General features: G+C 42.3%; 1 long non-coding RNA gene across 1 annotated transcript in view; it reads right to left on the bottom strand.

Moving 5' to 3' along the window:
• Nucleotides 1–8,533: 8,533 nt before the first annotated feature.
• The window catches only part of LOC310758300, a 93,204-nt gene continuing 76,789 nt past the window's right edge, over nt 8,534–24,948 (bottom strand). The window contains exon 2 of the long non-coding RNA XR_014545685.1: nt 8,534–8,796. This is a non-coding gene — a long non-coding RNA (uncharacterized lncRNA). The remainder of the gene's footprint in view (nt 8,797–24,948) is intronic.

Genomic DNA, 24,948 nt, shown 5'->3' with positions numbered 1-24,948 from the left:
CAGCATGACTAAGCTGCTTCTGGCGAACCAGAGCAGCGCACGGAAACGCCGTTTACCTTCCCACTGGAGTGGTACCTATTTATCTACTTGCACTTTGACGTGCTTTCGAACTGCTAGGTTGGCAGGAGCAGGGACTGAGCAACGGGCACTCACCCCGTTGCGGGGATTCGAACCAATGACCTTCTGATCAGCAAGTCCTAAGCTCTGTGGTTTAACCCACAGCGCCACCCGCGTCCCAAGGATAAATATATAAAGTAAAGTAAATTAAAGTAAACATAAAGTAATATTCCCTTTTAACACTGGCAAATCCTCCATGTTTATATGTGTGAAGCTGATATTTTAGTGTGGCACTATTTGCACTTTGGAATTCCCTGCCTATCAATGTTGGGTAAGCACCCTTGCTATGTTGGTTTAGACTCCTGCTGAAAACTTTATTTCAGCCAGCCTACCCGGGCATGTAATTTAATTACATGTATCTGCTTTTAAAATTTTACTCCTTTTATCTGAGCTTTATTGACGGTTATATTATGTTTACATGATATTTATGTTCACTTTTTTAAAAAACAATAAAGGTTTCAAGAGAAAAGAATTAAGTAATATATCCAATTTGTCAATCTTTTCAAGGCACCATGAGCATTGTGTCTGATTCACACATGACCTTTCACTACTTATATTCCTCATATGAGCGGCCTTGTGGTATGAACAGTGTGTTGCAAATGCCCAAAGAAAGGAGTTGCCTTGGCACCCCCCCACACACAATTTGATGAATACTCTTCTTAAAACTCGCAAAATACACGTATGAGGGCAAATAATTTTACTTGCCTCTGCCCCCCTCACACACACAAATTGAAGCCAAAATTATTCTATTGGGAAGTTATTAGCTCAACTGTATCAATGCGCTTTCATTGAAGTTCACTTCAAATTTTCAAAGGTAAACGACACATTCTACCTTTATTTATTTAGCCACCCCATTCCTTTTCTAACGTACCCTTTGCCATGTAAGTGAACTCAGGATATATCAAATTTAAAACAAATACAAGCAAACGTTTTTAAAAAATGCTCATTGTTTTACTGGGCACATTTTGGTTATTCAGAATGCTGCCACAATTATGATTGTAGCAAATATACCTTACTGCACCAGCTAAATCAGTGGGGGGGGGGGAGCTGTGGCCTTACAGAGGTTGTGGTCGACTCTGAAGTCTCACCCAGACCCAGTGAGCCTAGTCAATGGGTGATGATGATGGAAGTCTAGCAAAATCTGGAGGGTCACAGGCATGTTCTACCCAACTTGGCTTAAATGATATGGAAAATCCCACATTCTAACAGTCTGACCAGCAGCCAACATTTTTAAATAGTTACATGTGTGTTAAATGGTCACGCAAATTGCCATTTAGCTAATCTTACCTAAATGCAATAATCTCACAACAGCCAAGAGAGAGATGGGTAACAATATTTCAGTTAACATATAGCAGAGTCCAGCTATGTCCTGAAAATGCTTATTAAATTCCCTCCGGTTATGGTGTGAGGATGTTCCCTGATGGTTTGAAATCACTTGTTTTAAAATTCCATTATTTTTGCCTACAATAATTCCACTAGATAATAACTGTTGCTTAGAGATTATTCTTCTTTTGCTGCCACTCAGCTTTCTTTGATATACCAGCAGGTGCTGTCCAAGACTCCATTTAGGAAATTATCCATCCATTTCTGAAATGAATCACTTTCCCACATCCGGCAAACAGAAACGGGGGGGTGGGGGGAAGCATTTACAGAGGTTTGATCTATTCCTGCAGGTATAATTTGACTGTAAGTAACAATGCTTATCATCAAGAATCTGTCCAGGGTTTGTTTTGTTAAATCCCCCCCAGCAATTCATTTAATATAATATTTGTGTTAATCAATGAAATCCTGTTAAATTTGCTGTTATTTGTGCACATTTAAATGAGTTCAGTCATAGCCTATTAAAAACTGCTTTATTCCTAAAGCACCTCTTGTCAAATGTCCTGCATATTTCCATTTCGACTCAGTGTCTTTAGTCTACATCTATGATTTTTGGTCTTTGTAATAGCCGATTATCAGTATTTCTATCTTGTATTCTTAACATTGTGCATTCCATGGCATGTTGTCTTACTCTTAAGAAGTACACTTCTACCATGTGCCTCTTACTCACATTTTCTCCAAAGTAAAAAGCCCCAAATGTTACCTTTCCTCACAAGTGAGTTTTTTCATCGCCTTGATTATTTTGCATGCCCTTTTGTGAACCTTTCACAGTTCTGCAACATCCTTTTTGAGTTGAGGTGACCAGAACTGTATAAAGCATTGCAGGTGGTGTCGTGGCACCACAGATTAGCATTATTAGATTGGCAGTTTTTTTAGGAGACCCCTATTCCTCTCACAGAGCCACACATCCCAGAGCAATTTAACAATCCATTCTTCTTCCCAGGGAACTCTGGGAATTGTAGCTCTGTGAGGGAAATAAGGGTCACCTAACTACCCTTGGCACCCTTAAGAAACTACAGCTCCCAGGAAGCTTTGGAAGAAGCCATAACTGTTAAAGTAGTATGCTAGTGACTCAAATATATGGTGCAGTTGTGGTCATTGCTTCACATTTCACACATCCCCTTGTGGTGAGAATGCTATTTCTATTGGAGGAGGGAAACCACTGAAGACTTAGGGCATCTTTGTAATATTGGGTTTATTTACAAATCTAGAGATTAGATTAGATGTAATAGTTAAAGCCTGCTTCTCTATTAAAATAATATGCAAAGTACTCCCAATACGAAACCATAACAAAAATGCACTATATAGAGACAGGCAGGCAGCATAAGCATGCAGGTTGTAAACCCACTGCTCCACATCAAATCCTCAGAGGTACTATCCCCTCAAAAGCTCTCTGTCTCTGCTTCTGTCTCACCATTTCATTCTAACTCTGTACCAAAAGCACTATCCTCATTCTGAAACCTTGGAGAGCCACTGCCAGTCAACATGGGCTGTACTGAGTGCGAAGGACGAATGGCCTGACCTCCTGAGTTCCACATTTATTGTTCCCCTCACACATATGTAAAGGCCTGTCCTTAGCCTGGGGTGGAAGAATGGCGGAGAAAGTGAGTCGCCTTCTCCAGGCACTAATGGGTTTTCCCATTCAGAAAAAAATATTTGTTTTCTAGCCCTTTGCTCCATTAAGAAAACATCAGCCAGCCATTAACCTTTTTGCCTGACAAGGGACATTAAAATGCCAGGACTAAGAACACTATCTTTAAAAAAAAAATCCATTCCAAACATGAGGGTTTTTTATTATCATGAGAGGTTCATTCCAGTTTTTTCTGAGGCAATATAGTTGGGGGGAAATGCTTGCATTTTGATTATCTCTTACATATCAAGCAAAAAGTAGCCTTTCAGACTTTCAAAAGCAGCCTGAAGGATATGTTATGGTAGCTAAATGGAAGCCGCTTTGCGTGTTCAGACCCTGAGACCTCCCCCCTAAATAAATTCACACTTGACTCAAATTTTAGTTTGGTTTTTGGCAGAATTTAGGCCACAACTTTATTGATCACAGAAAGTGACTGGTTGCACAGGCTCTGGTTCGACTAGCTGCCTGCACCTTTGCAGGTAGCGCTGACCAAGGGCACCAGTATAGGTCAGTCAAGGGTGAACACCTGGATAGGCGGAAAGCCGAGAACAGACTATGTCTGCCACCCAGATGTCTCCCTGGACTCAGGCACGGGCACAACCCCCGCTCAGGGCTTGACCAAACCATTTGAGTCCCTGGATTCCTTTAACGGAATACCCTTCACATAGGGATGGCGAGAGCATTCTCCCATCTCTATCACCTGAACCAGTGCCTATCTGCAACCTTACAAGTTGTGACGATTTGCTACGCGGCAGGTGAAACCCAAATGGCAACAGCCAACAAGCCAAGTGGGGAAAATTCCTGCCGTGCTCCTGTCCCAACGACAGACGACACACGACGGCATAGCAAGGTCAAGCGCAACAAACCCTAAAACTAGGGAGAGGTGGGCATCAATGCACGCGCCAAAAGAGGAAGCTCTGGGTCATGTGCATGGGCATAAATAGGTCCCTCGATCTGTTTGGACTGCACCCCATTGGCCAGATTGAACCCAACATCGAGGGACCTACCAATCGGGTGTTGTGGCTGACCAACCTTACCCACCCACAACATGTGCCCTCTTTTATTTTTATTTTTTAAAAAGATTTTTATTAAAGTTTTACAAAAAAGAAAAATAGAAATTCACAGAATAAAAAACCATAAATTACAGAAAAAAGAAACACACAAAAGAGGAAAAAAAACAGAAAATACAGAAAAAAAACACAACTAATTAAGAAAAATTACATTTAAACAAAGAAAAAAATAAAACCATTCCATTTTTCCAATAACCTCAATTTCATATGCTTATGTTCTTGACCTCCTCGCACCTTCCCCTTTTTGTATTCCCATTCAAATATTTAATTCAGCAAATTCTTACCCTTTATCAAATGTTTAAACTTTGTACCATAACATATACTGTATCCCTATTTTTCAACCAATTATCAATACCTTTTTTGCATAATCTTAATAACTTTTATCACTAATTACCACTTATTACCCATCCAAGCACATTTTTAACACTCATTAATTTTATAATATTTCTGAAGATAGTCTTTGAATTTCTTCCAGTCTTCTTCCACCAACTCTTCTCCCAGGTCTCGGATTCTGTCAGTCATTTCCGCCAATTCCATATAGTCTATCAGCTTCATCTGCCATTCTTCCAGGGTCGGTAGCTCTTGTGTCTTCCAATACTTTGCGATGAGAATTCTTGCTGCTGTTGTTGCATACATAAAGAAATTTCTATCTTTCTTTGGCACCAATTGGCCCACCATGCCCAAGAGAAAGGCCTCTGGCTTCTTAAGGAATGTATATCTGAAGATTTTTTTCATTTCGTTATATATCATCTCCCAGAAAGCCTTAATCTTTGGGCATGTCCACCAAAGGTGAAAAAATGTTCCTTCACTTTCTTTACACTTCCAACATTTATTGTCAGGCAAATGGTAGATTTTTGCAAGCTTGACTGGCGTCATGTACCACCTGTATATCATTTTCATAATATTCTCTCTTAGGGCATTACATGCCGTAAATTTCATACCTGTGGTCCACAACCGTTCCCAGTCAGCAAACATGATGTTATGACCAACATCTTGTGCCCATTTAATCATAGCAGATTTAACTGTTTCATCCTGCGTATTCCATTTTAGCAGCAAGTTATACATTCTTGAAAGTATTTTAGTTTTGGGTTCTAACAACTCAGTTTCCAATTTTGATTTTTCCACCTGGAAACCTATTTTTTTATCCATGTTATAGGCTTCTCTTATTTGAAAATAGTGCAGCCAATCTCGCACCTTATCTTTTAATTTCTCAAAACTCTGCAATTTCAATTTATCTCCTTCTTGTTCCAGTATTTCCCAATATTTCGGCCATTTGGCCTCCATATTGGACTTTTTAAGTGCCTTTGCCTCCATTGGTGACAACCACCTTGGGGTTTTGTTCTCCAATAAGTCTTTATATCTTGACCAGACATTAAACAATGCTTTCCTGAAAATATGATTTTTAAATGCTTTATGAGCTTTGACCTTGTCGTACCACAGATATGCATGCCACCCAAAGACATTATTAAAACCTTCTAAATCCAAAATGTCTGTGTTTTCAAGAAGCAGCCATTCTTTCAGCCAGCAAAATGCGGCCGATTCATAATAGAGTTTCAGGTCTGGCAGGGCGAAACCACCTCTTTCTCTTACATCGGTTAGTATTTTAAATTTTATTCTAGGCTTCTTGCCCTGCCAGACAAATCTAGAAATATCCTTCTGCCACTTCTTGAAACAGTCCATCTTGTCCACAATTTGCAAAGATTGAAACAAAAATAACATCCTTGGCAATACATTCATCTTTATAGCCGCAATTCTTCCCAACAAGGAAAGCTTCAAGTTTGACCATATCTCTAGATCTTTCTTCACTTCTAGCCAACATTTCTCATAGTTATCTTTAAACAAGTTTAGATTCTTAGCAGTCATGTTAACCCCCAAATATTTAACCTTCTTTACTATTGTTAGGCCTGTCTCCTTCTGAAACCTGTCTTTCTCAATCGGTGTTAAATTTTTCTCAAGAACTTTTGTTTTAGATTTATTCAGCTTAAAACCAGCCATCTGCCCAAATTCTTGGATCACTTCCAAAACTCTTTTCGAACTAGATTCTGGCTCCTGTAATGTTAAAACTAAGTCATCTGCAAAAGCTTTCAATTTATATTGCTTAGCTCCGACCTGAATGCCTTTTATCAAACGGTCCCTTCTAATCATGTTCAATAATACCTCCAGGACTGTGATGAATAACAATGGGGAAATTGGGCAGCCTTGTCGTGTACCTTTCTCTATCTTAAATCCCTCTGTCACCATATTATTCACAATTAATTTAGCCTTTTGTTCTGAGTAAATTGCACTTATATCATTTTCAAACCCTTGACCCACCCCCATCCCCTGAAGATTTTTCTTCATAAAACTCCAAGAGATGTTGTCAAAGGCTTTCTCCGCATCTATAAAGATTAAAACTGCTTTGGTGTTTATATTCACTTGCAACTTCTCCAAGATGTTGATTATGTTCCTTGTATTGTCCGACAAGTGTCTACCCGGGAGAAAGCCCGCTTGGTCCTTATGAATCTCTTCCAGTAGTACTTTCTTTAATCTATTTGCCAAAATGTCCGCAAATATTTTGTAATCCACATTAAGAAGGGATATGGGGCGGTAGTTCTTAAGTTGCGTCTTTTCAGACTCAGTTTTTGGTATAAGTGTAATATAAGCTTCCTGCCACGACTCCGGCGCCTTTTTCCCCTCTAGTATCTCATTGCATACCTCCATTAGTGGTCGAATTAACCAATCTTTCAAAACTCTATAGTATTTGGAGGTTAAGCCGTCTGGTCCTGGAGATTTGCCCAACTGCATGTTCCGAATGGCACCCTCCACTTCCTGTTCTGTAATTTTGTCACTCAACATTATCCTCTTTTCTTGAGAGATTTTTTGTAATCCGTTTTTCCTCAGAAATTGGTCTAATTCGACCTCTTTCTGTGGCCCTTGTGTATAAAGTTGTTTGAAAAATCTCTGGAAGCAGTTTCTAATTTCCAATGGATTCTGTATAATCATTCCATTTACTTCCAAATTTGTTATGGTATTTAATTTCTGTCTTTTCTTCATCTGCCATGCAAGCAGTTTCCCACATTTGTTAGCCGATTCAAAAGACTTTTGTCTCATCTGTTTAATTTTCCATTCCACTTCCTGATTTATCATTCTCATATATTGTACTTGATATAACTTAATTTCTCTCAGAATCTCTTGGGATTTTGGTTTCGCTCTTAATCTTTTCTCTCCTTCTTTTATTTTTTCCAAAATTTTATCTTTTTTCTCATTTTGAGTTCTCTTCTTTATTGCATTCTGTTGAATCAAAAACCCTCGCATGACCGCTTTGCCTGCGTCCCAGACTGTTCTTTTTTCCACCGTAGTGTTTAAATTTATCTCAAAGTAGTCTCTCAATGTTTTTTGGGCCTTCTTAATCACCTCCTGGTTTCTAAACAGGGCGTCATTCATCCTCCATCTGAAGGAGCCGAAACATGTGCCCTCTTTTAGGGAGAACACGATTTCTGTAATTGGATCTATATGGTAGGCCCTATCCAATGTTGTGGTTCGAGGACCCGACCCCCGCGAAGTGAAATGAAGACACAAGGACAAGTGATATAAGGTTGATGGGCTAGAAAAGGCCACAACTTTATTGGTCACAGCAATGAAAAGGTATTGGCTTAGGCATTGGATCGAAACAAGTGGGTTTATTCACCAGTAGGTGGAGCCTGTTGATGCTAATCCAACTATAGGCTCACCCCTGCTGTCACCGAGGGTCGTGCCATGGCCTCCCGCCAAGCAGGCATCGGACAGAATACACGACCGCCAGGTTCCTTTAACGGAATACCCCTAAAAATTGAAGGCATAGGCGATGGCCACACCTAGCACTTCGACACACAACACATTATTCCAATGCCTAACCTACCCACCAATACCACAAAAGTTGTGACGATTGCTACGAGGTAGGCGAAAAAACCAAAAAGCCTAATGCCAAATGGAAAAACTCCTACCAGGCCCCCCGGGCAACCAGGGCGACCAACCTAAGGTCCATAGCAAGGCCAATGACCTAAGCCCTAACTAAAAGGGAGTGGAGGGTGGGTGACTCGCGATGGGACGACGATGAGATGAGGAATGAGGCCAGGGAGAGGCTGGCACTGCAGCAAAAAGGCTGCTGAACACGCCCCCTCCATGGCACCTGGTTGGGTGGCCATCGGGGGGGCGTGAGCGCCAGCCAGGTGAGCTGGAGGCAGGGGGCAACGCCCCCTGCTGGGCGGTGCTCGGGCTCCCGCCCACAACCACTCCCCTCTCTTTCAGGGAGGAGAGTCCTTGTGGTTCGAGGACCCGACCCCCGCGAAGTGAAATGAAGACACAAGGACAAGTGATATAAGGTTGATGGGCTAGAAAAGGCCACAACTTTATTGGTTACAGCAATGAAAAGGTATTGGCTTAGGCATTGGATCGAAACAAGTGGGTTTATTCACCAGTAGGTGGAGCCTGTTGATGCTAATCCAACTATAGGCTCACCCCTGCTGTCACCGAGGGTCGTGCCATGGCCTCCCGCCAAGCAGGCATCGGACAGAATACACGACCGCCAGATTCCTTTAACGGAATACCCCTAAAAATTGAAGGCATAGGCGATGGCCACACCTAGCACTTCGACACACAACACATTATTCCAGTGCCTAACCGCCACCCGAGCCAAAGGCTCGCCGCCAATACCCTCAAAGCTGCAACCAATCCCAGATGCTTCTGATGACACTAGCTAACCAAATGTCGTTCCCCAAATCCGATAGGTGGACACCGTCATTCCAGTATAAAGCTTGGTCGCCGATCCGGATATGGTCATGATAAATGACTTGGCCATACATAAAGCGCACCCCAACGGGCTACCGCCCGGTTTACGAGTTTCCTGGTTCTTTCAATGGCCATACAGCTTTGCGCACCGCGCCAAACAGTTCTTTTCAGGAAGGAGGACCAGAACACCGTCGTTCTGGGACATAAGGCTGCAAATGCATTCAAGTCTCTTTTTATGCTCCACAACAAGTCCACTCTCCTTCTGTTAACGAGGTCATTCTCCCCCAAATGAATCACAAGGATGTCGGGAGGGCCGAACTTGGCTACTTTCTCCCAACGCATGCCTCTTCTCGATAACCAGGAAACTCGAACACCATGTGGAAGGCCAAGATTGGATGCAAGGCCACAGCTCACCGCTCGTACGCGGGCCCAATGAACTATACTGTGGCCTCAAATCCACGCGCTTCTTCTGAGCATAACTAGGGGTAAAAGACAGGAAAGAAAAGGCGGGTAAGTAGGGTAAAGCGGCAGGTCGCATACTAGCGAATATAAGACTTATAAGCATTGGATTTCCACCGGCCCATCTCTTTGATCCTGTCCGCCGGTAACCCCAGGTGCGCAGCCGTGGTTGCGGCGCCAATTGAGATGAGGAATGAGGCCAGGGAGAGGCTAGCACTGCAGCAAAAAGGCTGCTGAACACGCCCCCTCCATGGCACCTGGTTGGGTGGCCATCGGGGGGGCGTGAGCGCCAGCCAGGTGAGCTGGAGGCAGGGGGCAACGCCCCCTGCTGGGCGGTGCTCGGGCTCCCGCCCACAACCACTCCCCTCTCTTTCAGGGAGGAGAGTCCTTGCTGGACTAGATAGGCCATTGGCCTGATCCAACAGGCTGTTCTTATTTTGTTATGAGCATTGTCAAGGTTCTGTGTTGCTCAGAGCACAGCCTGAGCCTGTGCCCTGACCCGCCTGTCCTTGCCTAGTATCCTGCCTGAACTTTGTTCCACCTTACCTTATAGCCCAGCGGGTCATTGCCTTGCTTCACCACAGAACACAACACCAGAGAGCTTTTTCAGAGGGACCCACCCCTTCAACATACCAGGTTGGGGTGTGTATGGATGTGTCCCTCCAGCCAACTGGCAGGTAAGCTGGCCTCCAACTGTTAGTATGGCGCTTCCCTTCCACCTGCTGAACATGTGGGTGGGTGAGGTGCCACCAGTGAGGTGCATGCCAACAAGAGTCTAGCAGAAGACCCCAGAACAGGGTGCTCCAGGGGCAGAGCATGGAAGGGACTAAGCCATTGGTAGGCAAACTAGGGCCCGGGGCCCGGAACTGGCTCAATCGCCTTCTACATCCAGCCCGCGGACGGTCTGGGAATCAGTGTGTTTTTACATGAGTAGAATGTGTCCTTTTATTTAAAATGCATCTCTGGGTTATTTGTGGGGCATAGGAATTCGTTCATTATTATTTTTTTCAAAATATAGTCTGGCCCCCCACAAGGTCTGAGGGACAGTGGACCGGCCCGCTACTGAAAAAGTTTGCTGACCCCTGGACTAAGCTGACCTGAGATCTGGGAGATCCTGACCCAGTTTCCCTGCCATGGAATGATGGTATCAGGCCCAATTGCTGTGGTAGCTCCAGCACCAGTGATCTTCCCTGACCAACCTGTACAGCGGTGCTGAAGATGCACCGGTAGTTCTGCCAATCAGCAGCCAGGGTTCAGATTGCTCTACCCTATATTAATGCCAAATTTGCAACTGTCAGGCCTTGGTCTTTGAATAGATCACTGTCCAGGGGTATAGTCAGCGGGCAGATCCTGCTATACCCTTAATGTATTATGCTGAACATGTCATAGAACAGGTGTTGTGTGTAATCCTGCCATTCACTGCTGCTTCATAAGATTCTAGAGTATGAAAGCACAGTCACACAGCTTCTGATCATGTTTTAAACATTGTAATTGTTTAAAAGGAACATTTCAAGAGTCCTCTGGTAACCTATGCCATCAAACTGTTGGTGTCTTTTGAAAAAAAGAAATGCAACATTCCTAGCTGAAAAAAATCAACTGAAATCATGTTAAGGGATAATGAAGGAATAAAACATAACACATTGTGGAATGACATAGAAGTGGGGATTAGAGATTGGACAAGTCAGATCACATCTCCCAGGAAAATGAAGAGTGATCTGGTGGGCGGTGGGAACCAGGCAGTTTTGGAGCCGGGGGGGACCTTACAAAACTTGAAAACCTTCATAAGGAGAAAAATGACAGACCCCAATCAAATGATGTTGCTTCTCTTGGCCCCTCAGTGAACAGTGTTAATGAAAAAAGCAAGGCAGAGATTCTCAGTAGAGGACAGCAATAAACCTGACATAATATTATCCCATCAGCTTGAAAAGTGAGCCCACAGGAAAACTGACCAAACTAACAGAAATTAAGGCAAGTCATTAAATATCTTTGCACTGATACATATTTCTCCCTCGCAGCCATAAACAAAGCTCAAATTGAGAACCTCCACAGCAAATTAAAGCTACTTATTCCTGTAATAAGACAGTAAATCTTCACAGTTCCCCCAGAAGATTCCTTCACTGGTAAATGCAAATCTCTTGGGTTAAATAGATTTTGATCTAGCCGCTAATGGATAATTGTTTTTGCTCTGAGAGATTTTGCAAATGAACCATTTTGTAGCCAAACATTTTCAGTGGTCCTCTGGGAAGAGCTCTGGGGTATTCTGACAAGTTAACTGTTATCAAGGTTGGAAAACCAATCAGAATCAGAGTGGAAAACTTTTTGTTGTTGTTGTTGTTAATGGCCCACCTATGGCTTCATCAGGTTCTGCTTATCACACCCTCAACCCCAGATTTTTTTTACCCATGGTTTTCCAAATTCTGCAGCCTCCACTCATGACCTAAGAAATGCAATTTCTTTTCTCTACTTTATATTTTGGAAAGTTGTTTTGTTTGTTTGCCACAATATTGTTAACTTCAGATGTTGTAACTGTATTTTGCATGATCACTCCTGAGATTAATGACAGGTTTTCCTCTCTGACTGGATGCCATTTTGAATCAAGATAGCAGGCTGAACCTTTCAAAACTGCACTGATTTTAATCAAATTTTGAATGCTAGCTTCCGTCAGCAGGATTTTGTCTGCGCTTGGCTAAAATTGGACATAATTTTGAATCAAGATGGTGGATTGAAACTTTCAGAACTGCACTAATAATTTTGGTACAGTTTATTAGCTCTCATCTAGTTAATCAAAAACTCTTAGAGGCACCCGTTCAACACTTTACTCAAGTCTGCTGGAAATGAGAAGAGCTGTTATTATCAGGAAACTGGTAGCATCTCTGTATAAATCCACTCAGTGGCTTCATGTCAATGGGAAAGGGCCATAGCTCAGTGGTACAGCATCTTTTTTTGCATGCAGGTTCAATTCCTGGCATCTCCACCTTGGAATGTCCCCTGTCTGAAACCCTGGAGAGCCACTGCCATTCAGTAAGCTATATGGACCAATGGTCTGACTCAATCTAAGTCAGCTTCCCATGTTCCTAATGTTAAAATCACACAGAAGAGAGCACAACTCTGAAGAACCCCATAGTGTAATTGCCATGGTCCAGAGCAGCAGTCCCCTGGTGCCACCTTCTGGAACTGACTAGGAACTGAACCACTGAAAGCATGGTGCCCTCGATTCCCATTTCAGCAACTAACTTCTAACAAGTTGCTTTATTTGTTCATTCAGTAGCACAAGGCACTACAAAGACATACAGATTCCATTGGACAATAATACAGTAGATCTCTAAACCAAATAAGAAACCCCTATGGCTGAATTGTTGGACAGTGTTCTCGAAGCTACCAGCATGAGTTTGACCAAACTGCAGGAGGCAGTGGAAGACAGGAGTGCCTGGCGTGCTCTGGTCCATGGGGTCACGAAGAGTCGGACATGATTAAACAACAAATGGCTGAATTCCGCACCAGTGTGTATCTGTGTGCATTAAAATAAATACATGATTTGGGGCAGGGGAGGAGTCCATTCCTAGTGACGCCCATGGTTTAATCTCACTTTATTGAAGTAAATGCAAAGCTGTACTTTCTATTTTATTGTGCTCATTCATTTTGCTTTCTTATCGTGCCTAATTCTACAGAGTGGGGGGGGCACCCATCCAAGAGGACACAGAAGACGATCTTAGATTCCGTATTGTGGTTCTGGGACATAGAAGAGCAGTCTGGGGAATGGATGAGCTGGGAGGTGCTAGAAGCAGGACAGGGTTGGAGGCTGAGAGTCACAGTGCGAGCGCAGATTTGGACAGAGAGGAGTCAGAGCTTGCCCTTGCTACCAAACAGCAGGGCACCCCCAGTTCTGCTGTCTCTCCTCCCCCTCTGACATCCCACTTGAGGAGGGCCCTGCATGTTGATGAGCAATGGGCTAGACAGGCCCAGAGGAGGAGCCCACCCCCTTGACACAAGGGAGTCTGCTTGGGAGAGATCCAGAGCGAGAAGCTAGAGGGTGGGTGGGGCCAGTGTCAGTTTCAGCAATGTTTCAGCTGGATGAAGACAAGCCAGAGGACTCTGCTGTGTTGTTCTTTTCTGTTAATAAAAGCTAATTGCATTCTGTGCCTCCCATGCTTTCCTGCCCTGTGGATGACCTGGGCTCACCTGACAGCTCCTTGACAACACATTACTAACTTAAAATGTACCTAGTTTGTTCTTTTTTCAATCAAATATGGTTTTTTTTGGGGGGGGGAAATGCATCAAAACACCGTGTTTCTCAAGAAACAACTGGATTAATATAGGATAGCTATGGACTGTGGCTGATGATCTATGTGCACCACTTCGCAAACCAGCAGTGGGAATGCCCTGTTTCAGCCTCTTAACTGCTTCCTTTAGCATGATGACCTGACACGGTAGCCCTGACACTTTGCTGCTTGGCCTAAAGCAGTAATGGGGGAGTTTCCAGATGTTCCTGGCTTAAAACTCTCATTTTCCTTGACTATTGGCCATGCTGTCTGGAACTGATTGGACCTGGAGTCTAACAGCATCTGGAGAACCACAGGTTTCCCACCTGGCCTTAGCTTTCAGAGCACAGCTCTACATACACGTACTAACTCACCTGTAATCATACAAGGTTAGATGATGACGTCACTGTAACAAAACCATTCATTAGTTTTTATCCATTTCCAGTACTTTTGGATCCTACTGAGTTCCTAGCAATATTCCTAGCAATCAGGAAGCATACTGACAGCTGCGTTTCTTCTGTTCAGATGAAATTGTCCTTCCCACTCATCATGGTATTTTGAGAAAAAGATTACAAGAGGAAAGAAAATTTAAATAGTTAGGAAAAGGTTGGGTGGCTATCTTTCATGAATGCTTCAGTTGAGATTCCTGCATAGCGGGGGATTGGATTTGATGACCTTTGGGGGTCCCTTCAAACTGTATGATTCTATAAAAATGAGTGCATTAGCCAGGATTTAGAACTTACCCATATGTTAGATGGTTCACAATAATTAAAACAGAATTTTATACTTTTTAAAAATTACTCCAGCCAAGTTATTAAGGACAGCTAACCATAAAATGAGCTCTGTACATGCACTATGAAGCAGTTAGGTACAATCCAACAAATATTTTCCCCATACAAGCCCCGTTGAAAATTGGGGGTCTGGAATAGTCTCAGCAGGTTGAACCTTCCGTTCTCCACAACAGACGCTTCCAAGTCGTGCCTCGCTGACATCAACAATGCAACAAGGCATTAAAGTAAGCCATTAATTATTGTGTACTCATTAGCATCCTAAATTACAATGCAATTAGTTCAGACATTAAAGTCTCTGTGGCACAAATAAGTGAATACTAATTTGTCATTCTTATTATTGCCCCAATTCATGTAGCTTGACAAATAACAAAAAATGGAGTTATAATCAGTGTGGCAATTTGCAGACACAATATATTTTTAATACATAACTTCAATCATTGTGTTTATGTTGCGTGGTCTTTCATTCCATTAAGCTTGCACGACACATTCTGATTAACACACATTTCTTCCAGGGGGATAGATCCGCCCGTTTGTCTACAGCAAGACCAAAGACTATAGTTGCCTTTGTTGTTCTTCCCGTTGGTTTCTTCATTTGCCAACAAGACGTATCAAGAATTCTGCATCTAATATGTAAACACTGATTATACAGTAGTACCTCCAGTTGTGAACGGGATCCGTTCCGGAGTCCCGTTTGCAATGTGAAAAGCCTGCAACCTGAAGCGCCATATCTGAACATGTGCGCAGTGTGATTTGGCACTTGTGTGCATGTGTGAAGTGCAATTTAGCGCTACTGCGCATGCTCGAGTTGCGAAACCTGGAAGTAACCCTTTCTGGTACTTCCGAGTCACTGCAGAACGCAACCTGAAAAATGTAACATGAAGTGGACATAACATGAGGTCAGGCAGTATATTGATCACATTTCATCTATTAGTAGTACCGTGGTACCTTGGTTTACGAGTGTCTTGGAAGCTGAATGTTTCGGAACCCGAACGCCGAAAACCCAGAAGTAATTGCTTCCGATTTCAAACTTGCCTTGGAAGTCGAACGGCTTATGCTGCGTTTCCCCCCCCTCCATTGACTTTGCCAACCACCCTTTGGGCCTCGGTTGTCAAATATTTTGAAAGTGGAATGGTCTTCTGGAATGGATTACATTCGACAACCGAGGTACCACTGTAGTAGTAATATCCTACTCCCCCCATCCTTCACACTCATCCAGGTGATTAACACATCTGTCTCCTTACCTTTATCTTGGCATTTGGTGCTGCTTCATTACCACAACACTCTTGTAAACCACCCCTAAATACAAACCTGTGGGAACCACTCTGTTGTACAAAAGGGCTTGCAGTCCCAAGACTATTCGGCTGAACCAGACAATGCAGCATGATGGAATGCTTAGGGCTGAAGCTGGAAGAGGCCAAGAAGCGTTAAGAGCACTTAGGCTCATCTGGAAACACAGCAATCTGACCGACTGAAGCATGGATCAGACTTCAGTTTAAAACTTTTTTTCTATCCTCTGGTCTTCCAGAGATTACAGCTGCAATGTGTTCTGCTGCAGAGTTCAATTTGCACTTTTAGCCCTTCTCACTTTAAAATTATAATCTTGACGTTTCGCTGTAGTTTAGCTTGATTGCTGTTAATCAGGTTTAACAGCCGCGGGGAAAGCAGAAAGGCTTTAAGCTTCTACAGAGTGACCAAGAAGACACTAAATGAGTACAAGGGTTTGTATTCAGCTAAGGTTCATTCAGAGTAGACCCACTGAAGTTATTTTATTATAACTCTGTGTAACAGTGGGATATGGTGGGGTGGGGACAGACTTCTCCAGATGATCACAGTGATCTGGCTGGTGTATACGTGTCAAGGTGGCTCTTCACTCTTGTGTGATGCGTGACATTTCCCCCAGAAGGAATCTTTTTTAAAAACAGCATTTTGGTAAGATAGTCTGTCAGACATAGACGGTATTGAATTGGATTTTTTTTTATTATTATTTTTTGCATTCTGTTTTCCAAATGTCTGCTTTTAACTAAGATGGGTGTTTCGCTTGGGCAGACATGACTTCCTCCTTCTGTGGAGAGACAACCAGAGAGAAAAATAGGACTAGGTTATCTCTGCAAGATAATCTCAGGCCACCAGACAAGCTACAGACAATAATTTCCTCAGTTATTCCCTGTTTGAACGTAATGCAAACATTACACTTAACAAAAGAAGTAGGATAGAACACCAACCATGACAAATATTTCTGAGGTGGAAATCACGTGAGTTAACAGGTCATCTGTATACGAGACACATAGCAAATTAGCTCCAAACGCTGTGAGGTGAGTGTTATGTTCAGAGTCTATATGATGGTTCAGAGCCATAAGAAATAAAATTAAAATCCACCTGTGGGTTTCCCTTTTATGACCGAAAGGAAGGTTAAATGCTATACTAGGATGAGAGAACACATTTTACCACAAGGAATTATGTCATCCTTTCATGTAGCACTTATTCCATATTCCACTTGATGCATATCACATTAAATAAAGAATACATACACCTCAGTCCCCTCAACCTGCCTGAAGTAAAGCTGGGCAGATTGCACTTTTCAGTTTTATTTTCTCTTAAAGACCATACACCATCAAAATCCCTTTGTCAGAGAGCTTACATGTGGTTCATCCAGGGTTCAGTAAGGGGGGCTGTTTCTATGAATAAAAGCTCTCTCAGTAAGGCAGGAAGCAGAGGGTAGGAATAAATGACAGTTTTCACCATGGAGAGCAGTAAACCAATGATAGCTCAAGAATCAGTTTGGGGACACATCCTATTTGACTCTGAATACCAGTTGTTGTGGAACAACTATAGAGAAGAGGCGTCAGGAACATAAAAATCTGCCTTATATTGAGTTAGATCATTGATCCATCTATTGGCTCATATTCTTCTTTACTCCCCCCCCCCCGCATCAACATGAAACCTGATATAGAGTTCTGGGGATCTCCAAACCTTACTCACTAAGGTCCCATCTGCACTATACATTTAGCGCACCATCATACCACTTTAAATAGCCATGTCATGCCCCAAATAATCCTGGCAACTGTGGTTTGTTAAGGCTCCTGAGAGTTGTGCGGAGACTGTGACTCTATGAGGGAAATAGGGGTCTCCAAATAACCCTCAGCACTCTTAATAAACTATTATTCCCAGGATTCTTTGGGAGAAGTTATGATATGATACTGCTTTAATTTTATAGTGCAGATGGGGTGTAAGTAGTGACATTTTCACTGGTCCTAATGAAAGTATTATCTGGCATGGGTTTTAAAATTGTTCTCAAAGTGTTTCTCCTTTAAGTTTTGTTCTGGACTTTTCATCTTTGGCCTTAGCAGTTCTGTCCATTCTCTCTTCTTTTGCCTACTTTCATGCTCTCAAATATTTAGAAGTTGGGCATATCATTTGACTTCCTCTCTGCGTTTCCTCTTCTGCTGAACTCTCAGCAGAGTCAGAATTATAGCCTACCTGATTGTTTTTCTCACACCATGTTTTGGACACAGTATGCAGCCCAGCAGGTGAATCACAGTTCTTGTCAGGGGAGACCAAATGTCTGAATTCTGCAAGTTAAAAGTAATAAAGCTAATGGAGCGTCTCTCCACATATAGCTATCTTATTGCTTTGCTCTGTTTGGCTCCACAGAGGCACTTAATAAAAGAACGACTATTACTTGGAGATTTTGTTTGAAAAATACCCCTTGCAAATAAATTAATTGATTCTCACTGCATTGTCCATAAGGGCTATGACAGGTCTTGTCAACCAAATTCATATGGGGAGAGTTTTGATAGAGAACCCTGTTTAAAAATAAAAACTAAACTAAAATATAATTACAAAGCATGCATAACAACTAATCTCCATTGTTACATTTTTATAACTTGTGTACAAAAATAGACTTTAAGGTGTATGTGTCATGAGTCCTGTGGCACTGTCAGAATTGGGCATGGCAGCCTCTGATGGCGGAGGAATAAACAGGGGGTGAGCTGTGGGAATCTGGGTTGGAGGAGACAGGATCTCCCCTTTCCATCCTGACTTCAGTCCCTTTGGAAGGGGGAGCAGGAGGAGCAGGTAGCATCAGCCAAGAAGAAGAAGAAGAAGAGTTTGAATTTGATATCCCGCTTTATCACTACACAAAGGAGTCTCAAAGCGGCTCACAATCTCCTTTCCCTTCCTCCCCCACAACAAACACTCTGTGAGGTGAGTGGGGCTGAGAGACTTCAGAGAAGTGTGACTGGCCCAAGGTCACCCAGCAGCTGCATGTGGAGGAACGGGGAATCAAACCTGGTTCCCCAGATTACAAGTCTACCGCTCTTAACCACTACACCACACTGGCTCTCAGTCAGTCTGGGGGTCTGGGGAGCACTTTGATCAGCTGGGGTGGGAGACTGAATAGGAGGTAGCAGCGAATGAATAGAAGTCTCAGTCTTGTCACCTAGAACCAGGTGCTGGCTTTGCACATGGGAGCAGACTCACCCATCTCAATGGAGCATGCATGCACAATCTTGATGTTCCAAGAAGGTATGAGGGGCCTTGAGAGTGAGTGCACTACTCTATGTCTTTAAAAGCTGATGGGAGGGGTGGAGAAACTTGTTGGAACATCTTGGTTGCTTCCAATCAGTTCTCAACCTCTTGCCCCGCTTCTGAATTCTCGAATCATGGCACAGAGTAGACTGTCTGAAAGCTTGCCAGGAGCAGACTGACACCAGCTTAGCAGAGACCTGAAAATGATCTCCCAGCCTCTGCAAGGATACAGTCCCTGTGAGAATGCAGTTTATCCAGGCAACCAGAGACTCTGCCTGGCCAGCACACCTATAGATATAATAGACATCAACCAGTGACCAACTGCTCCCTGTGACCACCCAGCTCCCAGCAAGCAAAACTTAACACAGGAAAGGAAAGGGCCCCCTGAAGCCACCTTCACATTCTGTGAAGTCTAACATTAACATGAGACCTCCTTGGCCAAAGCAGCTTTGCTCATGATACCACAGATGGGCACTGGTAAAAAGACCAAGTGATATCAAGTGTGGTACTTACTATCAAGGAAGTCTTAGTTCTCCTTTGAAGATATAGTATCTATATACTAAAGAACAGTATCTAAGGATTGGGAGGTTTCTGGCTCACTTCATGTTTTTGAGTGAATCTACTCATTTTGCCTTGGAGACATGCATGTATGGAATGTATATCTGCAGATCAATGAACCAATCTCTGCATGGAGCTGTACTGAGAACTGGTCTGCCTCTTTCTTTCTTAAGGGCATCTACATGAGCAACCATATCCCTCTCTCAATACAATTCCAAATCAGGGCTTGTTCAGCAGAGAATGGGAATTTGTGGTTCTCCAGTTGTTGCTGGACTCGTGACAGCAATCTCCCAATCATCTTTGGTCCAATAGTTTCTGAGGGGTGTATCCCACTGCTCGGCCCACCCCCCCCACTGTCACCACCATAAAAGGGGTTAATTATTTTCACAAGGCAGCCCCTTATCAATTAGACTCCTTGAAGCCTCTTAAGGTAGCATAGTATTATAGCTTCTAAGGGTAAGGGTGTTCTAAGTGTAAGGGTATTAAAATAAGAAGAGACCACACCAGGTGTGTTTGTGTGTGAGTGTAGTTTTTGAGAGGGGAAATGCAATTCTAAAGTTACAGAAAATTTGTATATACCCTTTGGAGCAAATAAAGCAAATTAAAACACCATCCAGGTTCCATGCACTCAACAGTACCTCAGTTCACCAGGATCTTGGAAGAATCGTACTCTTGAGTAGCAGCCCTTTGTTTGCCGGGTTTACTAAGATTTTCCTTATCTCATTCAGTTCCACCTTGAATTAAAAAAAAGCTTCCAGACTGTCTGTCTGCGGATATGGGGGGGGGGGGGACCACACTCCTTGCTAATCACAGGCTCTGCTCAATGGGCCACAGGAAGTCCCTCAGAGAAGGAACTTGCCCAACCCAACATATGCCATGCTGCCTTGCTATAACACCAAATGAACAAACAGTAAACATATGCACCCTCATAATACAGTGCAGCAGTCCATACTTCAGAGTCTAGAACGATGAAGTCCAATGATCAAGGATGGTGGGAGATGTGGTCCAGTAATCTCTGGAGAGCAGCAGGTTTCTCACCCTTGTTGTACAAAAACAAGACCAAATAATATAGAATCCGAAAATCTGGGAAGACATTAGAAGAAAGACAACTTCAGAAGCCTCTGATATCAAGAGAAATGGTATAAAAGTTGTAAAACCAGGAGGAACTAACAGACTGGTTTCCACCCACACTTTACCTGATGGAATTTCCATGAAGAGGAAACTTATGTTCAACTTCTCATCAAGGATGTTGATTTCCCTTTATAATGAAGGTAAATTATGGAACAGTATTTTATTCTAGAATCCTGGAAGAGGAGAATGTAATACCCCATAAGAACTTGGCAGACGATGAAGAAAAGGAATTACCATAATGCTAAGAAAACTGCACCAATTTATTCTGTAAAGCCAAAGATGAAGAAATGAAATATCATTCACAGTAATGATTACAAGTTCAGGATCCTGCAATTTCTCATGATTAAAGGCATGAAATTTCAGTTGACATTTACTATGCCATCATTTACTCATCAGCTACCTGTATTGTCCCCTGGAGAAAGCCAGCACTGTCTAAAAGAAAATCAAAGAAGTTTGTTCTTTTCTTTTCAATTGCTCCCCATGAAGGCAAATGTCCTTTATTGTAACACCTAATTTCTTCCTTTCGTGTTCTGATACACAATGGGAATTGAAAATAACATAGAAATTGTGACAGAATAATTAGCATCTACAATAAATTTTCTTGCAGTTAAACTACAAAGTTAAAATTGTTACTGGGCTGGCCTAATTCTTGTTTAAACAGAATGGCACACTAATAAGCTGAAGAGAAACACCAGTGTTTGAATGGAAATATTTTAGTGTACCGAAAGATGTGTTCCCATTTTCGTAATGATATTCCATGGCATTCTGGGGAGCTTTGGGCTATGAAGCAAGCAGGACCATAAGTGGTGGAAGTCTCACACGAAAGCCGACTGAACACTGATTAGCCCATATAATCGTGCCTGCCATGTGGCAAAGTGAACTGTGAAGGTCAATTTTTGCAGCTTGCATTGCATCTTCTAGTAGCCAACCAGCAGAGTTATTTCAGGTGGTCTGGAGGGGACCTCTGTGGGGAAGAGGCCTCTGAATCATTTGAGGACCTTCTGTGGCCAGCTTTCTACACACTTTGAAGATAAGGTCTATCAACTTTGGAATGACTTTCACTATGCATTTGTTGCAGTTCCAGATAAAGTACCTAATACCAGAGTCAGTGATATGTTTCAACTTAACAGGCAGCTGATGTGGATAAGGTGCTGGTGGCTATGCCCCACTTAAATCACTTCTTAAATCTAGCAGAGTTTGACTAGTTGGGTCTGAAGTATGGTTAACACTTAAATGTATGAGGGGTTGACCTGCTGCCTTGAAAGAAGCAGTGATGTGACCACTCCCTAAGAAACCAGCCTTGAATCCCTTGCACTGGAATAGTCAAAAATGCCCTATTCTTAAGGAAGGTGATGGAGAGAGTTGTGGTGGAGTAGCTGCATTTATTTTTGGATGACACAGATTATTCAGATCCATTTCAATCTGGACTCAGGCCTGTCCATGGGACTGAGTCAGCCTTTGTTGCCCTGATGGATTACCTTGACAGACAGTGGGACAGGAAAAGTGTGGTCTTACTCCTGCTTCTCGATGTCTTCTTTCAACACCATTGGCCATGGTATGCTCCTGAACCAACTCCATGGAATGTGAGTTGGGGGAACTGTGTTACAGTGGTTCTAGGTCTACCTAGGGGCCAAGCCCAGAAAGTAGCACTGGGAGAGTGCTTTTCAGACACCAGGCAGTTATACTATGGGTGTCCTCCAATGCTATTTCATATTGACATGAAGCCATGGGAATGCTCATGTGGAGTTTGGAGGCAAGGTGCCATCAGCACACTGATGACAGCTCTATTTCTCCATAACATGACTGGATGGGATGGATGATGGAACTTAAGATGACCTTGAACCCTGGTGAGATGGAGGCACTGTGGATGAATGGGTCCCATGTCCAATAAATTGGTCAAGTATTTAAATACATATTTTTTTAATAAAATATGTAGTTAAATAAATGTTTTTGCATGGATTGATGGGGAAATGGAATGGAATGGTGTGGACATACAAATTAACACATATTGGCATAGAACAGAAGTAGACTGATCCATCCATTCCAAAGCATGCTGGACCTTCATGCCTTCCATCAGTGTGTCTGAGTTCAGCTCTCGGGCATTGTACTTTCAGTTTCAGTTTGACAGTTGTCAGCGGGACTTCCGGTGCATGGATTTTCTCTCTAAGTCTATTGTGAGAGGTTGCCTGTTGGTTATGAGTCCTTGGTGTGATCTCTTCTTCACGATACAATAGAGATGAAAGAGTTGCTTCAGGGGAGGACAAGGCCTCTCCTATCTTTTTCTCTGCGCCATAAATTCTCACAGAGTTTGCCTGCTCGACGTGTTACTCAGATTTCAGATGTTTCCACAGAAGAGTGCTCAAAATTCTGTAAGAGCAATTAACACATCTGCTGTCTTCTTTTTTTAAAATCCCACCTTGCATTTGAAAGTACATATTTTTATTGATGCCTTTTGCAAGCTGTATTTTGAAGTTTTGCTGAAGCATGAGGCTGGACATTTTTTATAACCACTGGGATTTCTAAACTTCTCTGTTCATTTCTCAGGTGACAACTGAAAAGCCCATTTGATTGTGCCACAAAATAGACCTCATTTTGTTCACTTCAGTCTTTCACTTTTAGTTTGGTTATGAAAGTCATTAGAATATGCTGGCTTATAAAAGCTGCATTCTCTTTTGTGTATGCAGCACTATTGTTTTGAAGTTGGTACAATCCTGTTTGAAAACATCAGTTTCCATAGGAACAGGTTTTTTTCCAGCTAAATCTTACACAGAGAAGTATGTCATAAATAATTGGTCTTGCCCCCAGGGAACTGTTAAACACCCAAAGAAAATGCAAGGAGAGAAGCACGGTGGGGGGGGGGAGAAAAAGAGAAAAGGTGTTTGAGATTACTATATTTTAGATAAAAAATTCACCAATACAGAAAATTCATTTTTTAAAAAACAGTGTAATAAATAACTATAGGAAATAAAGTTATAGGGTCCACTCAATATGGATTTTTGAAATGGCAATTTGCCATACCCCCCTCACCTTTGGCATATCTAGTTTATAAAAATTATATGGCGCACAAAATACTAGCAATTAAAGTGCTGTACTATGCTTTAAATGTATTTTAGCTTTTTTATGTCCACTTTCCTGTTCTGCAGAAAATTAAATTACAGTTTAAGTGGCTTTTAAGCACATATTGAAATGTAAATGAAATATTGTCCAAGGTTCTGGAAAGAAACCCTTTTACTGCCATCAACACAAAGGTCTAAAGGAAAAATATTGCCAGGTGCAAACAGGTACTCAAAAACTCATCTGGGGCGATAAATGTAGCTGACCTTATTAGCTTGTTTGAGCTCAAAAATTAAGTGGGGTTGAACTGAGTGAAAACCAAGAGGGTAGAATTTGATTACTGTTGAATAAACAAGCAAAACAAAACCCCAAACCAAATTAAAAGTCTACAACTAGAAAGTGTGCCTTTTGATTTATGGGGGTGTGGTGATAAATAGTCCATAAAATGTTTGCATTCATAGTGCAGAACTCAAGTTAAAATGAAAAAAGAAAGAACATATAGGCACAAGGTCTGAGTGAAAATCCCCCCCACCCCGTTCTTTATGTTCATTGTGGGTAGAAAAATTGGTGAGCATTTTGATGAATATATGTGTGGGTTGTTGTTTTTTAAAAAAATCTAGAGCAGATCAAATGCTTCCAGGAGTTAAGGCTGTTGTTTTATCACACAAAGTCCTGGAATTGCCACTGGCAGACTACCTGTCACAAGGTGGGGATGAGCAAACTTGTGTTCCACCAGTCTTTAATGCAAAATCTGTTCCCCAACTTCTATATGCTTCAAATGTCTGGTACAATGGTTTATGCACTACTCTAGGTAGGCTCCAGACCAAACTGATACTTCTGCATAATAACCACTATTCATGTTATGTCTTCATCTCCTTCAAAACAACAACAAGGCTGTGCCCTATTCCCATGATGGAAATCTCAGTCCAATCTGATGGTAACCTTAAATCAGAACATTAAAGTTGTTCCCCTCCAACACATTCCACCATGAATGATGTGAAAGAGTAGCTCTAGGAGAAAGGGCCAGCTGGACAGAGAGAGAATGGGGCTGATTTTGGCACATAAGTAGCATGACCAAACGGACAAAGAAGATCATGTGATGTGATTCATATATTTGAAAAAGAAAGAATTAAAGTTGTAAAGACCTAAAACATCACCTAGACCAACTCCCTGTTGGTGCAAAAAGGAAAAGGGATACTACAGCATCCCTGGTAGATAGCCATCAA

This window comes from Podarcis filfolensis, assembly GCF_964270895.1.
Source record: "Podarcis filfolensis genome assembly, chromosome: 3".
Classification (NCBI taxonomy): Eukaryota; Metazoa; Chordata; class Lepidosauria; order Squamata; family Lacertidae; genus Podarcis; species Podarcis filfolensis.
Note: the sequence above shows the minus strand (reverse complement) of the source record. Positions and strands in the feature narration are given on the sequence as shown.